The 14,021-nt window shown below is 42.8% G+C and overlaps 1 protein-coding gene across 2 annotated transcripts in view; it reads right to left on the bottom strand.

The window, feature by feature from the left end:
• The window catches only part of ntn2 (netrin 2), a 44,207-nt gene extending 31,477 nt beyond the window's left edge, over positions 1–12,730 (bottom strand). Inside the window, exon 1 of one of the 2 annotated variants that reach the window (XM_044178855.1) lies at positions 12,527–12,730. The gene's annotated coding sequence lies outside the window, so the exon portion shown is untranslated. Of the gene's footprint in view, positions 1–9,749; positions 10,067–12,526 lie in introns of those variants that run through there. The other variant, XM_044178854.1, reaches the window with a different exon arrangement.
• Between the last annotated feature and the right edge of the window lie 1,291 nt (positions 12,731–14,021).

Below are 14,021 nucleotides of genomic sequence, written 5' to 3'. Positions count from 1 at the left end.
CTGCAAAGCAGTGGACCGTATATGACCCTGGTCAAACCTCTGCTTTAAGAGAGTGTCCTGAAAAAAAGCTATTACTATTTTATATACAACAACATGGCTCTTCTTTTGAGCTCTTACTGATTTTTGCGGGAATTTGACAGGAAATCAACCGTTGCAACACTATTGTTACACAGTGCTGACACATGAGAAGGCAGCATTATGTTCTTTCACTGAACCAGAAAATTCACCAAAAGTGATAGCTATTTGAGGATTATACTCTGCATTAGAAGAACTGAGGCTATGAGACTCCATTAAAGCCTTTCTAAATCTCTGGGTCATGATAGGTACCTGGATGACATCATTCATACGCTCACAGCTAGACAAGGGGCCTCTCAGTCCCAAAGAGAGAAAGATTGAGGGGCACAGGGGGAGAAAGCTTTGGGGCAAAGAAAAAGAATGAAAAAGAGATATATATAGCCTGAGGCTTTTCCCTCCCTAATCCCCTTTTTACTTCCCTGGGTGTCAAATCTGGAAGAGCCCCATTTCAAAACAGACAGCTGAGGGGTTGAGAAGGCACCCCAACCCTCTTTGCGAGGTATTTATTAAATTACAATGAATCACACCCACCTCCTATTACCCTCACTCTCCCTCTTATACTACACCATCCCTCTTCATCTTAGTAGAACAAAAGGCCGCCTCTGTATCCACTTCAGTTAAGCAGGGAAGGCAGACAGATGGATTTAAGGGGAGTCAGAAAAACAAGTTTTGTTCTTTTCTTATGTGAGGGGTCCAAAGCTAGCAACCCTCAAAAAAGAGTCCAGTGGCCTGGTAAATAGGACCACTCGTCTGTGCTCAAGTGCTTAAACCCAGCCAAGTGGCCTCTTCTCAAGCGCAGATTGGGTGTTAAAGGAAAATAGTGTGAGGGTATTATACAGAGCAGGAAGACAGTGAGGAAGAAAATGTCACAAATTGGAAATACAGCTTTTTCTAATGTCAATCCTAGAAATTGGTAGGTAACTACATATAATTTAAAATGTCTTTTCAGACTTCTTTTCTGCTTCATTTTGAACTATACTTGGGATAAAAAGACACGTGTATATTTCCCAAAATGCTCTGAAGTAGCCAAAAAATCCCTTGCTATTACAATATTTAACAAATGAAAAATGGATTGCAGGGAATGGGCCTGCTCATAAATGATTGGAGTAAGAGTGGGCCTTGCCAGGATGGATAAGGACATTGATCAATGACATGTGTCTGAGGACGAGGAGGTTAAAGTGGGCACGCAGGCGGGAGTTCATCAGCCAAGGCACTCCATCAAAAGGCTGGCCATGGTAAAGCTGGCGGGCTCGACACCCACTGGGGAGGGCATGGAGAGACGGCTGATAGAATTAGCAACTCATTAGCATCCAGGCCCAGCTTCCATCAGCAGCATGTTCATCCGAGAAAAGAGACAGTGGGGAGGCTCTGAGAACGAAGAAGGGGGGTAGGAAGGAGCAGGAGGAAGGGGTAGAAATTATGACAGGTGAGGGAAAAAGAAAAAAGATGGGAGAGGGAATTATTTACACTTAAAATTCGGTGGGCATGTTGTTGAGGGAGTGAGAGGAAGTTAGAAAAGTTTTTAAAAATGAAAACCAAGCAGGAAAACACTCGACAGACTTAAGAAACTAGAAAAGAGGACAAACAGGCAAAAGGAAAGAAGAGTTTCAGTAGATAAGAAGAAAAAGAGGGACACACGAGGGGGAGAGAAACAGTGAGGGGCACGACAGTGATAAAGCAGAAATGACTCGAGGGAGGGTAAGCAAGGACAGATATGAATGGAAGCAGAAGGAAAGTGACAGAGATGGAGGGAGGGAGTTGAAGGAAGGACATAAAAAATGAGAGAGGGAGAGATGGAGGGCGAAACAGAGAGGAGACAGATTAAGGTGGAGGACTGCATTGGTCTGTGTCTGGACTTTGGATGACTAAATATGGTGTGGTCCATGTGCTGCCGGGCCTACTGGGAGATTCTTCCAGGGTCTGGTGCTGTCAGGCGCGTCTGGCAGATGAGCGTGTAGGTTAAACAGAGAGAGAACAGTGACAAGGCTGTTTAATTCCACTCTTGACACCCTCTGAAATAGATGCTAGCCTTGCAGCAAGTGTTAACGGTTCTCTGAGACAGTCCAACAACACTATGCTCTGGCAAAAAGCTGGTCTTTATTAAAAACTTAGGACTTATTCTATATTGTTATAAAAACCTGCAAAATGTGAGCCAGGTCCACAAAATCTTTCTGGATCTGTATGCTTTGCCAGGATGTCAGCACAGTGGTGTAGCTGGCTGACCTTTGAAATACTAAGAATCTGTTTCAGCATTGACATTGTGTTTAACAAGCCACAAGTTCCCCTCAGTGAGGGCAGACATTGTCTTTCATTAAATGTGGTTGAAGTAGCAACAGCTGCAGGCCCATGTCTCGGTCTTTCTGAAGAAGACAATGAATACCACACAGAAATGCTGCTGGCTGTAGCTTCACTTTGAGCGTACAGACATGAGAGTTGTATCGATCTTCTCATCTAACTCTCAGCACGAAAGCGAATAAGCATATTTCCCACATGTGGAACTATTCCTCTAATAAGATTAGCGTTAATACATGTATTCAAAGATGCGTCAGTCAATCTAGGAGTGATATCAGCTTCCAATAGGAGCTTTCATTTTGGTATTGGCTACCCTTTTATTTACATTAAGATTGCAGATTGTGCATTTAAAGCTGGGTCTGACCCTCAGCACACAAACCTACCACCATCTGATATGTTAAAAGACAAACTGTTCCTGTGGCAGTTAAGCCATTTACAAGTGAATGGCTGCTTAGAGTGCAGTGAAAGATATAAACTGCATAGCCAATTAATCACTGCAACATTCTTCTGTGGATTAATGGCAAGGAAAATGTACTTGTGCCGACGTGCTACCATCCCCAGTGGCTAGGCTACTGCCCTGTGAAATAATTTGCCCATTAGTATTATTGGCACAATATGTGAATGGATGAAAAAATATGGGGCTTTTAGAATGGAAACCCCCCTGCATAAAAAGTTGTGCTTCACCACAAAGACTACTCAGGCCATTTGGCTATTGGAATGGATGCAATGGTTTTAATCAAACAGTGACAGCCCACTTAGAGAAGGTAGATGATGGAGGGCAAAAGGAAGGAAAATTAGATTAAAAAGAGGTTGGTGAGGAATAGAGAGAGGCAGAACAGCCAGACAGGCAGAGAGTAAAAGACAGGAACAGGAAGGGTGGTCTGGTGATTTCAGCAACGTTTTTTCAGCTTCTCCCTGTCACTGGGAGATCATCCCATGTTGAGTTGTCTCTCTTTCAAGCGTGGGCGCCTCTGTCAGAGTTCACAGATTAGGAAAACAGAAGTCGCTGAGAGGCTTTATTTGGCTTGGGTGTAATGGAGGGTGCCATGGGAGGTGAAGATAGGAGAGGGACAGCTGAGTCACTTTGTATCCCAAGTAGGATCCTTTCACACTGCTCTAGAGAGTTGGCGTGGTGGCCCCACTAAGACTGGGAGTGAATGGAGGACTACTGGGTTACTTCTCTCTGATAACAGCAAGCTGAGGCCCAAACTGGTGCCCTGCTGTCCCTACAGCCTGCTGTACAGTAATCCCTGGTGGGGTTATTAGTGGCTGCCCAGAACCATGGAGGACTTTTTAATTGGCTAACAACAGGGCCACCTCCATACTCATTATCATTATGGAGAGATGCATTGTATGAATATAAAAGAACAGTGAGAGCAACAACAAAGTCAGAAATCCCCTTGTATACAGATTGCACATGGTTTGAGGTTGTTGTTGAGCTATTGAATAACATTTTAGCTCATATGTGTCTCACTCAGAGATCACATCCAGGATTATTTTCTCTTTTGATTAATCTGCTGTTTTTCTTTCTTTTACTCAAGATGTGAAAAAGTGGTGAAAAATGCCCATCTCAATTTCCAAGAGCCCAAGGTGACATCTTTGAATTGCTTTTGTCGGACCAAATTTTTATGTAATTTACAACGCTATAGAACAGAGAAATGCAGCAAATTCTCATATTTGAGAAGTGGAATCTGCAGATTTTTGCCATATTTTCTTGAATAAATTATTTTAACAATCAATCGATTATCAAAAGTTTTGGGGATACATTTTCTGTCAATGGACTAATCGATTAATTGACTAATTAGTTCTGCACTAATCACATCCTGACCATCTGTATCCTTACACACACACACACACGTGCACGCGCACACACACACACACACACACACACACACACACACACACACACACACACACACACACACAATCATTTAATAGGTAAATAAACCTGTCCAGATGAATCAACATGACTGACAGGCATCAGGTAACAAGGGTCAGATATTAGTGGCCTGAATTGCACTTGATGATAGCCGTCTCTGTGGTGACGACGATCCTGCTGTTTGTGTAAGCGTGGGTGGGGGGTGGGGGGGGTACTTGGTTCCTCGCTGGCATTCATTAGGGACTGAGGCGGAGAGGAGGAGGAGCAGGGAGGGCCAAGGGCAGGAGGGGGTCAACTCTCACAGCTGAGGGCATCATTAGCGGGGGGATCACTGACAAATTTTTAAAGCCTGCTTATGTCTGCTCAGAGGCGCTGTGTGTGTGTCGCTGGAAGGTTTAATCTGAAACATTTCCAGAGGTTTTTTGCTTTACTCTAATTCCAAAACTGTTTACCATCACCTCACTATTATATCAAAAGCAAACTGCTGCACCTGAACTACTGGCCATACCTGAGCTAGTTGCCATCTGCTACTGGGATAACAATCTCAAGTGCTTGTAAGGCTAAAGACAAAGCAGGATGATCCAAAAACTATCATAAATCATATAAGTGAAATAATCTCTGCCTAAATGATCTCTGCCTTTCCATCTCTGCATCTGGCAGAAAGAGACACTGCAGGGAGAAAGACAGAACGCCCAGCAGAGGAATGCAGCAGCTTCTGTGGCCCAGCCCACACGGCTGGCCCCGAGTCCGACAGCGGTTCTTTAAATCAACAGAACCTGATCCAGAACCAAACAGGAGGAGAGAAGACAGACAGCGCGAGGTGGAATATGAGGTCAGGCTAGTTCTCACAGATTCACAGACAGGAAGTTGTGCTAAGCTACTGCTCTGTGTATTTATGCACATATATACTTTAGTGCAAAAGCATGAGAAAAATGCTGATAGGACAAGTTGTGGTGTATTTTTCTGTTAATGAAGTGTTCTGTGAGGTCTGTTTTTGGTGAGAAAATGGGAGGCGTAGGGAGGGGAAAGGACATGAGCAGGCAGAAAGCTCTGGGTAACAGTGACTCACTAGATTTAGGGTTAAACAGGGTTAATTTGTGAGAAACAAGACACAGATATGTAAAATAAGACGGGCGCTTTGTTTCATTTTCACACTGATTTTATGGTCCAACACATCCAAACATTGTTGTGTTCTCTGCTGCAACAAGAAACTGTTAACTGCAGTTTATTCCTTGTTTGTTTTCGGTGATAACAAGTGAAGAGAAAAATGAAGACAAAGTGCAAATATGATGCTGAGTATGAGCCAGATTTCTTCTTAAGTAAATCGAAAACAATGAACAGTTCAACTATGAGGTGACTGAACTTCAAATGGTATTCTAAAAATCAAATTTTTTAAATATATATGTTTTTTCTCCAGATTTTAACATAAAAAACTTAAGTTTTTATAACAGTTTTTATAATAAAAAGCAAAAATAATGAGTTCTGAGACCAATCAATTTCAAAACGTGTTAAACTTACACTACAAAGTATAGTAGCAGGGTTTGCAACTGTATTATAGTGCCTCTTTAAAACACAAACCAGAAGACAAGATAAGCACCCAAGAATGCATTTGAATTGAGTCACATCTGAGGATTAATAAATGATATTGGGGTGTCATTGAAAAACTACTAACTACTAAGGAGGTCACAAAAGTCTTCAGTCCCGAATAACTGTTTCACAAATGAAAATATAGCTCTGAACTTGGGAGTGAAAGGACAAGAGTTCAAAAATTTATAGCCTTCTGTATCAAACTGTGACCCTTTACATGTGTTGTCAAGATGCGCCTGGGAAAGGGATGACACCCACAGCCCTGCGATGGCAGGAAGAGCCACAGATTCTGTCTCAAAGTTTGTCACTGGATGAGGGCCATGCAGCGGGGTTACAGAGATGATAAAGACATGCAGAAAATGCTGAGAGGTTAAAGTTCTGAAAGTGTACTGTTCTGAGTGTGTGTGGGTGGACTGAGGGCTCCTTGATTGAACATTTCCCATAGACCTTAGCATAACCCTGACCGCAGCTTTGCAGCAGTGTGGTTGGACGGTAGTGGTCGCGGAGAGGCAGGTGAGGTGTTCCTGAATATAAGAGGAAGTAGCTCGTTTGGAGGGATGGAAGGATTTAAAGAGAGGAGAGGTGAGCACTCCTTCAAAGCCCTTTGAAGGCTGGCTGCGGTAGGCAGAGCCGCGGTTTTCCCAAAAAGCCCCCCTAACAGGAAAACAGTCTCTTTTTTTCCATTGCACAAGAGCAACCTCTACTCCACAGCCGAAAGCAAGGACCCGCTTTGAACTCACAGGGGGAAAAAACCCACAAATCATTTTATTAAGTGCTTGGAATACTCGCACGGTTGCGTACATTACACTTAAACACACACGTTGTTGACGGACAAACACATGCTTTCTAGTAGTTTTCATTCCCAATATGTGCCCACACTCACACATGAAGACACACTGTAAAGGATGCCAAAGCTTGTGACTCATCAGACAACTCCCTTTCCCCTCTTCCCTTGTTCCTCTCCTCCCTATCTCCACCTCAGCTTAGTCTCCCTCAACGGCAATGTTAGCACGCACCGGGTGACCTTTGCCTAAAGGTCAGAGGTCAGCAGTCTCCCAGGGAAAAGGGGAAAGAACCTAAATGTTTGTCTTATGGCTTAAGTGATGTTACCGCAACATCTAAATTGTCCAAATTAAACGACAAATGTGTCATTTAAATATGATCTTTTGTGTTCCCTCGTATTATTTTTTGCATTCCCCCTGATCCATAGTGTATTGGTCCAGTCCAGTGCCATTTGAGGGAAACGCTCTGCAGATACTACAGAAAGGAGTAATAATAATTAACTTTCTGAAACGACTGATGCTTTCATTCTTCTTGGGAGGACACATTCCGTTAACAAGTTAGCATGCTAGCAAAGAGCTGGTCCAACTTGATGGCAGCAGCCTGCTATTTTAACAGTGAGTTGCTTTGCCCTTTGTGCTCACAAGCTGCATAACTGTCAACGAGATGAGCAGAATTAAGCTAGCAGCTAGCATACATGGTTGTCATAGTACTGTGAGAGAACATACATCCAGTCCATTGTCAATCAGTTAACAACTGATCACAGACAGAAAGTAAATCATTGTAGTTCCTTTGGAAAAATCAGCCCATCATGTCTGAGAACACTGAGTCTGCCATCAATACAGAAAATATCTACTGTGTGTATCCACGTCAGATAAGCATACTGATAGGTATTAAGTGGGCAGAGACACACATGCGGACCTCACACACACATATCCCTCTGCATCTGGAGGAAATGTGTGGCTGACACATGCGGGCCTAGCAGGGTGCAAGGAGTGGCAGGATGAAGCATGTGAATCTTTGCCCCTGGATCCTCTTCCCACAGTGAGAGACATCTTGGGTGTCACAGCGACGACTGACAGGTATTTTAACAGGAAAGGTAAGAACACACACACACACCCAATTTGTCACTCAGAGAGAAAACATATGGCCACTTAAGTCAGTAGTAAGACAGCCTTTAGACTTCATTCTTACCTCTAAAGCGGAGACAATAAATGTGTGGGTACTTTATCACACCACATCCATCTCCAGGTCTAAACAGGAATTTATATCAGGGATGGAAATGAACAGGAAGGAAAGAACAGAACATTTCTACATGTGAAATTCCACATGGAGTCAAATCACAATATTAATCTGCCATTCAATGAAAACTTAGTGTTATATTCGCTGTGGAATGAGGTCCCAGAGCCTGATATGGTAGCTCCTGACAAACAGCTGTAATATGAAAAGTGATCGTTCTGATCTCTGAGTTCATTGACAGCTTCACCAGCAGGATCATGGTTGAGCAGAGCTCATTTTTAATCAGCTCGAGGTCATTTGTTCAAAATGACAAAAGATGGACTCAAGGAAGGGACGGATGGTTACACTCAGCAAAAACAGAAAAGGAGGGACTGACAGAAAGAGAGATCTAGCATTGCTTCACCCCGTCAAACTGTTGAAGCCATAGAAGAAAAATATATTGAATGTGTTGACTTTACTCGCTCAAGTGGACGGAGCCAAGAGTTCTGAGGGATCCTGCTTTTCGAGACAGGAGAAAATGATCTGCTTATGTTACTGCAGCTTTCTCCATCTCCACCTCAATCCACCCGCTTTTCTCTGTAGTTCATAAATACCGCATACAAGTGTGCGCACGCACACACACACACACACACACACACACACTCCCAGGAGTGAATAAAATCTGCACTATGTTGCTTTGGATTAGCTTCCACATCATGTGCCTTCAGCTGCTCCTGGCTCTACCTCCCTCACTTGGTTATTGATAGAAGCAGGGTGTGATGCAAGTGATGATTAATTTGCAAAAACAGGGAAGTGATGGCCACGCTCTAGATGAACAGCGTCTCGCTTCACCAGACATATTCAGCTCAAACATTTCCCCTAGTTAGTTCCTCTCTGACCTCAGTGCACAGTGAGGATTCGGATGGCTTCTTCATGGACTGATTCCAGTCACTGGCGGTGAGAGTGAGAAGTAGGTCATGTGGCTGACACTGTTTCAGTGTGCAATAGGGGCATACTTTAAGTCTATTGAAGCAGTTAAGATAAGCAACCTGTATGGGACTCTTGCTTTCACTTCCAGGCTTGTTGCTGCTTGTGAGCAGAGGACAGCAGATGAGCTTAAAGAGGGTGGAGCTCGAGGCTATTGTTTCCTGTGACACCTTGACCACAATGGGTGTCTAATCAAGCTTATCACCAGTTTGATCCTCAATAAACCACAGCCAAGGCACAACAACTTAAAGCTATCTAACATTGTTCTTGTACTTTTCTCTTTAAATGTGAGTTGCTCTACAGAATTCAATGAGATCAATCTTCAATAAAGAAAAATAAAACATTTTCACACAAATGTTTTTCAATATGCACGTGGTGGCGTCAAAGCGAAAAGGGAAAATATTAGAAGTGACAAACGCATTGAAAGACTTGGCCAGGCCAGTGCCGAGGAAGACTGGAATCTAGAAGAGCGCTGCTTGCTTTGGCATCCGCACTTGGCTCTGATTCCAAGTCGCTATTAAAGCTCACTGGCTCCGTGTAGCCCACCTCTTGTACCTCGTATTAAATCCTCGGCGCAGGCTGTTTTTCTCGCTTTCTTTGCTGTAACCGAAGGGCCAGTTGTAAACCGAGGAGGCTGACACCTGTCTATGGTGTCCGCCGCTCTGATCCAGCGCGCCTCGCTGATTCAGCGACCCAAACACCCACTTACAGTCACGCGACCTCAGCCTATAATAAAGTAATGACAGTCATTGCCTTCATTTAAAACAAATGGCAGGTAATGTACAACCCGTCACAGCAAGCGCTGTGAGTCACTCACTTCTTTTCTAAGAGAATAAGTGGTGCGTAAAATTGAAATCGGCTCGCCACAAAAAACACGAACACGCTGGATGTGAAATAAACCAGCACAGTGACCCGCAAGTTATAAACTTACCCCAGTGTCAAGTCGCGAATGTTCCTGTCTTTGAATTTAAAAAGGACATCCCCCGTGATCCACACCAATTAGCCTTTAGGTTCTCTTCCGTCAGAAATTGTCCTCTCCAAACGCTAAAGTGTCTCGTGTTTCTCACACTCGCCTCGTTAAAATATTAAAGGACAAGAGAAACGCGTGCAACACAGTCTAAAGTGAGGGGACATCGCGAGGAGGTGAACTACTGCACACATCCGCGCCCGAAGCTCAAACCAACTGAAAGCCGTCCAGTACATCCATAGGTTGTAAAGCGATCCCGGGGCAGGCTACTCCCCATTAAAATCAAACCCAGATTTTCCCAGCCGTGTATGCGGGAGAGGGAGAGAGGGGAGAGAGAGAGAGAGAGAGTTCTAAATATTCCAAAAGCCCACTTTGTTTTGTTAACTTAAGTTTCTTTTTACCTGTAATTTGGTGATGCGTATAATTTAGTTGTGTAATCAAAATAACTCGTAAGCGAAAATAAACACTTGACTAAACTACCACTTGGTTCAAGATTTTTTTTTCCTCACACAACACAACTGGTCTCACTTTTACAACAAATACCTCCGCCGCTTTACGGACTGATTCTTACTGTGCTGCCTGCTCTAAATGCCCCATGGCTCGCTGTGTTCACAGGCAGCCATATGGAGGTCGTAATGAGAACACAACGTTGAACCTGTTGAAACAGAGTAGGCCTGGCGGGGCCCACAGAAACAAGAGGCAGATGCAGAATGTTATAATTTATTAATCCTAATAATTGTCCAACACATGCTGCATTTATTAGCGTACCCCCGTGCGTCAAGGCACCACAAATGTTGACGTTCTGAAGGTTTTATTAATATGTAATAATAAAAGTAGCGTCAAATTAAATATATTTTTTATGGTATTGGCTCATGGTTGCATCATGAGGATGGTCTATTGTGTGTGTGTGTGAGAGGGTAGAAGATAGAAGTTCGTTTTGGCACAGAAAAAGTGGCCCTGCGCCCTCGGCCGTGACAGCAGCACATTAACTCATAAACTGCATTCATATAGCTTCATGATGAGTGTTTGTAATTTTATATAACCTATCAGGGGAGAGTGTGCGTAAAAGCACACTGGAGAGGTCACTGGTTTACAGTGATTTTAGAATTAAGACTAGCTATTTCAATCGTAATAAATAGTAATGAGTTATATTAATATTGACATCTATCTACACACAGCTGTCAAAGAATATAAGTGGTGACGTTTGTTTGAGGTATTAATGTGGTTTTTGGTTTGCCTGTTATAACTATCAAATTGTGTCAGCCAATCACATCTGAGCACCAGAAGTATTCAGTTTGTAAATGCCTACAGAATAACACGTCACATTTGTAAAACCAGTCCGGCAGAACCGTGAGGACGGCCACAATCCGTTATATAATTTCCCCGTTAATTTATAGGCGACAGCCCGCGTGTTGCTCTCTGTGTTATTGCAGGTGCAGCTTGCCTACCGGAGGGTCATTATTCGAGCATCACGGCCGATCAAATCCCGAGCACCTCCCGGCTCCGCTGTAAGCTGATCAACATTCCTCCTGTATTTACTGTACCATCCTCTGGGGGGAACAGCCTGGCCCGGCCCGGCCCGGCTGGGCTCGGCCCGGCCCGGAAACGAGCTGCGCTTTGGTGCCTTTATTCCAGTAATTCATCTCAAACAAAGACCGTTTAAATATGTATTCAAACCCGCGGATAATTGAAAATAGTAAGCATTAACCCCAATCCTGTTCGTGTGTGCGCGCGTGCGTGTGTGACGCCTACATCAGAATACACCTGCAGCCAATACTAATTAACGATGTCAGTGAAGCAATAGGGCAGAAAAATGAATGAATAGGACACTGCCACTTAATGGGTTTCAACACCAGAGGGGAACTCGTGCCAGCTTCATCAAAAACAGGCTAAAATCAATTTAATTCAATCAAACTCCAGCCAGGATACATGGCGAGGTATTGTGCAGTATATAAAGAATTACAGCAATGTTTTGCTCGTGAAAACTTGACACATTATCTGCCATCAGCCTGTATTTATTGTTATTACTCCTTTTGCTCCTCTGGCCTCCTGTAAAATGATTTAATTTTTTTATTTGTCTAAGCCCAATTCTTTATTTGAAATTCTCCTCTTTTCTTGACGAGTTTCTCACGTGAATCAGACCCTAAACCTAAACCTTAAGAAGTCTAAATTACTTGTACAATGAATATTCATTATTCTCTTATATATTTTTTTTTAGTGTTCCCTGATCTTTATTTTTATTCTCGTTTACTATGAACTAAAATTCTCTATGAGTGTGGGAATGACGTTGTAGACACACTTTTATTATTTGCTTTCCTATGTTTTCTATTAAAATGCTTGAGTTTAATCTGAGACATTTGAGAAAGCAGGCCAGTAAATACAGAAATTGGAACAATCACAGCAGGCTTTCAGTAATTTGGTCAAACAGAGTTTCTTGGAATTGAACAAAATACTGTAAGTCTTAAGTTCAGTAACAAAACAACAAAGTGAAAACTTATGCTGTCAGCTATAACCCTCACTATGCACATACAGTACTGTGTCTATTTACACAGTCAGAGTATAGTCTATATGTTTTTTTTCCCATAGAGGGCCAATTTTGATGCATTTCTGTGAAATAAAGGAGCCCCGCCAGCCAGGCACTAATCTAGGTAGATTATCTCTCCAATTACAACTGGGAGAGATTGGACTGCCTTAAAGACAGAATGAAAGAAAGCAAGACTAACAACAGGCAACACACTCACTTGCTGTCAGATGGGATTCAAGCGGGGAGCTCTCCTCGGTCCTTTAGAGTTGTTGCACTTGGATCAGTCTGCTGATTTTGTCTGCAAAACAAGCCTCAGTGGTCTGTCTGTTCAAAGCCCGGGGCTCTCAGCGCTGGGTTCCCTGCGGCGGACACCCTGGAGAAAATGTCAGCCTCCGGCTTTTTCCTCGCTTCATTTTTTGGCACCCCTGCTGTTGAGCGCAAGGAGCGATGCTTACCTTGTCCAGAGGGGACCCCCGCCCCCGGATTTCAGTGGGGGGAGGGCGCCCTCTTGTGGCTGAGCACTTATTAAGGGATCCACCCACACAGTTTAGTTCCCGGAATTATACTTTACATTCTGTTATCCCAAATTCATTGTCGTTCTGGTCCTCATAATATTAGAAGTCCTCATAATAAGAGACCTCATAATAAAAGAAGATTAAGCAACATTATTTAGAAGCCAGGTCAGACCTTTGTTAAGGCAGACATTTAGACTTGTCATAGCAATAAATGCACAGGTGTTACTAATAACATTAATGATACTCTGTTCCATTTTGTTGTCCTGGTAAGCCCTGCAAGTGAGCCAGCATACACAATACAGCACTGGCACTTAAACACTTAAATGGAATGCAGCCATCATTAATGTTATTAGTTACACCTGTGTTTGATAAGTCAAAATGTTTGCTCTAAGAAAGGTTTGTAGCCCTGCAATTAAATTAAATAAAATAAGGGGATAATTCATGTCCCACCTAAGATATTAACCTACAGTACACAGTGTAATTTTTGAGTTAAAACTCAAATTATTTCACTAATTACTAGTAGAAGTGTGGACCTGTGGGTACACAGCAGGATTTGTATGTAATATGTTAACAGAACTGAGTAATTACCAGTTATTGTGCTGGTGAATTAAAGAGATTAATCATCCTATTGTTTTATTATTTTTATTTCAAAAGGTACTGCAACCTCTTGAAGCTGGATTCCCCCACCCCACAAGTGTCTCCTTTAGTAGCTTTAAAGACAGCTTTAGAACATTTCCACACTATGTTGTATCTGCTTGTTCCAACACTTCCCTGAAGCTGTTGCTTTAATAAGAATAAGAATAGTAAGAACATGTTTGTATGGCCAAATTGTCAGATCAAATGGAAACAATCTTAAAGTGTGATGAATCATTTTATAAATGTTTTCCCAAACATTCCTTCGTACACTTTAGGATCCAGACCAGAATGTAACACAATGTTCTATGTGGGTTTTAACAATGCTTGTCTGCACACCATGACCCAGTGGTGAGTCCAGCAGAATTCAGCTGGTCAACACTTTTTAATGTCTTTTGAGGCATAAACATGTTCCAGTTATCTCTGACCTCTTCAATCTGTGTGCAGTCTTCAAACTCCCAGCAGAGATCATAGGAAGCTTTGGCATATGGCTAACATCACTATCATGCTGTTCAACCACTGTGTAACCACACACACCTTATAGTGGATGTTAGAGAGCCATTA

The sequence above is a fragment of the Siniperca chuatsi genome, linkage group LG20 (genome assembly GCF_020085105.1).
Source record: "Siniperca chuatsi isolate FFG_IHB_CAS linkage group LG20, ASM2008510v1, whole genome shotgun sequence".
NCBI classification, from domain to species: Eukaryota; Metazoa; Chordata; class Actinopteri; order Centrarchiformes; family Sinipercidae; genus Siniperca; species Siniperca chuatsi.
The sequence above is the reverse complement of the archived record's forward strand: the minus strand, read 5'-3'. Positions and strand labels throughout refer to the sequence as shown.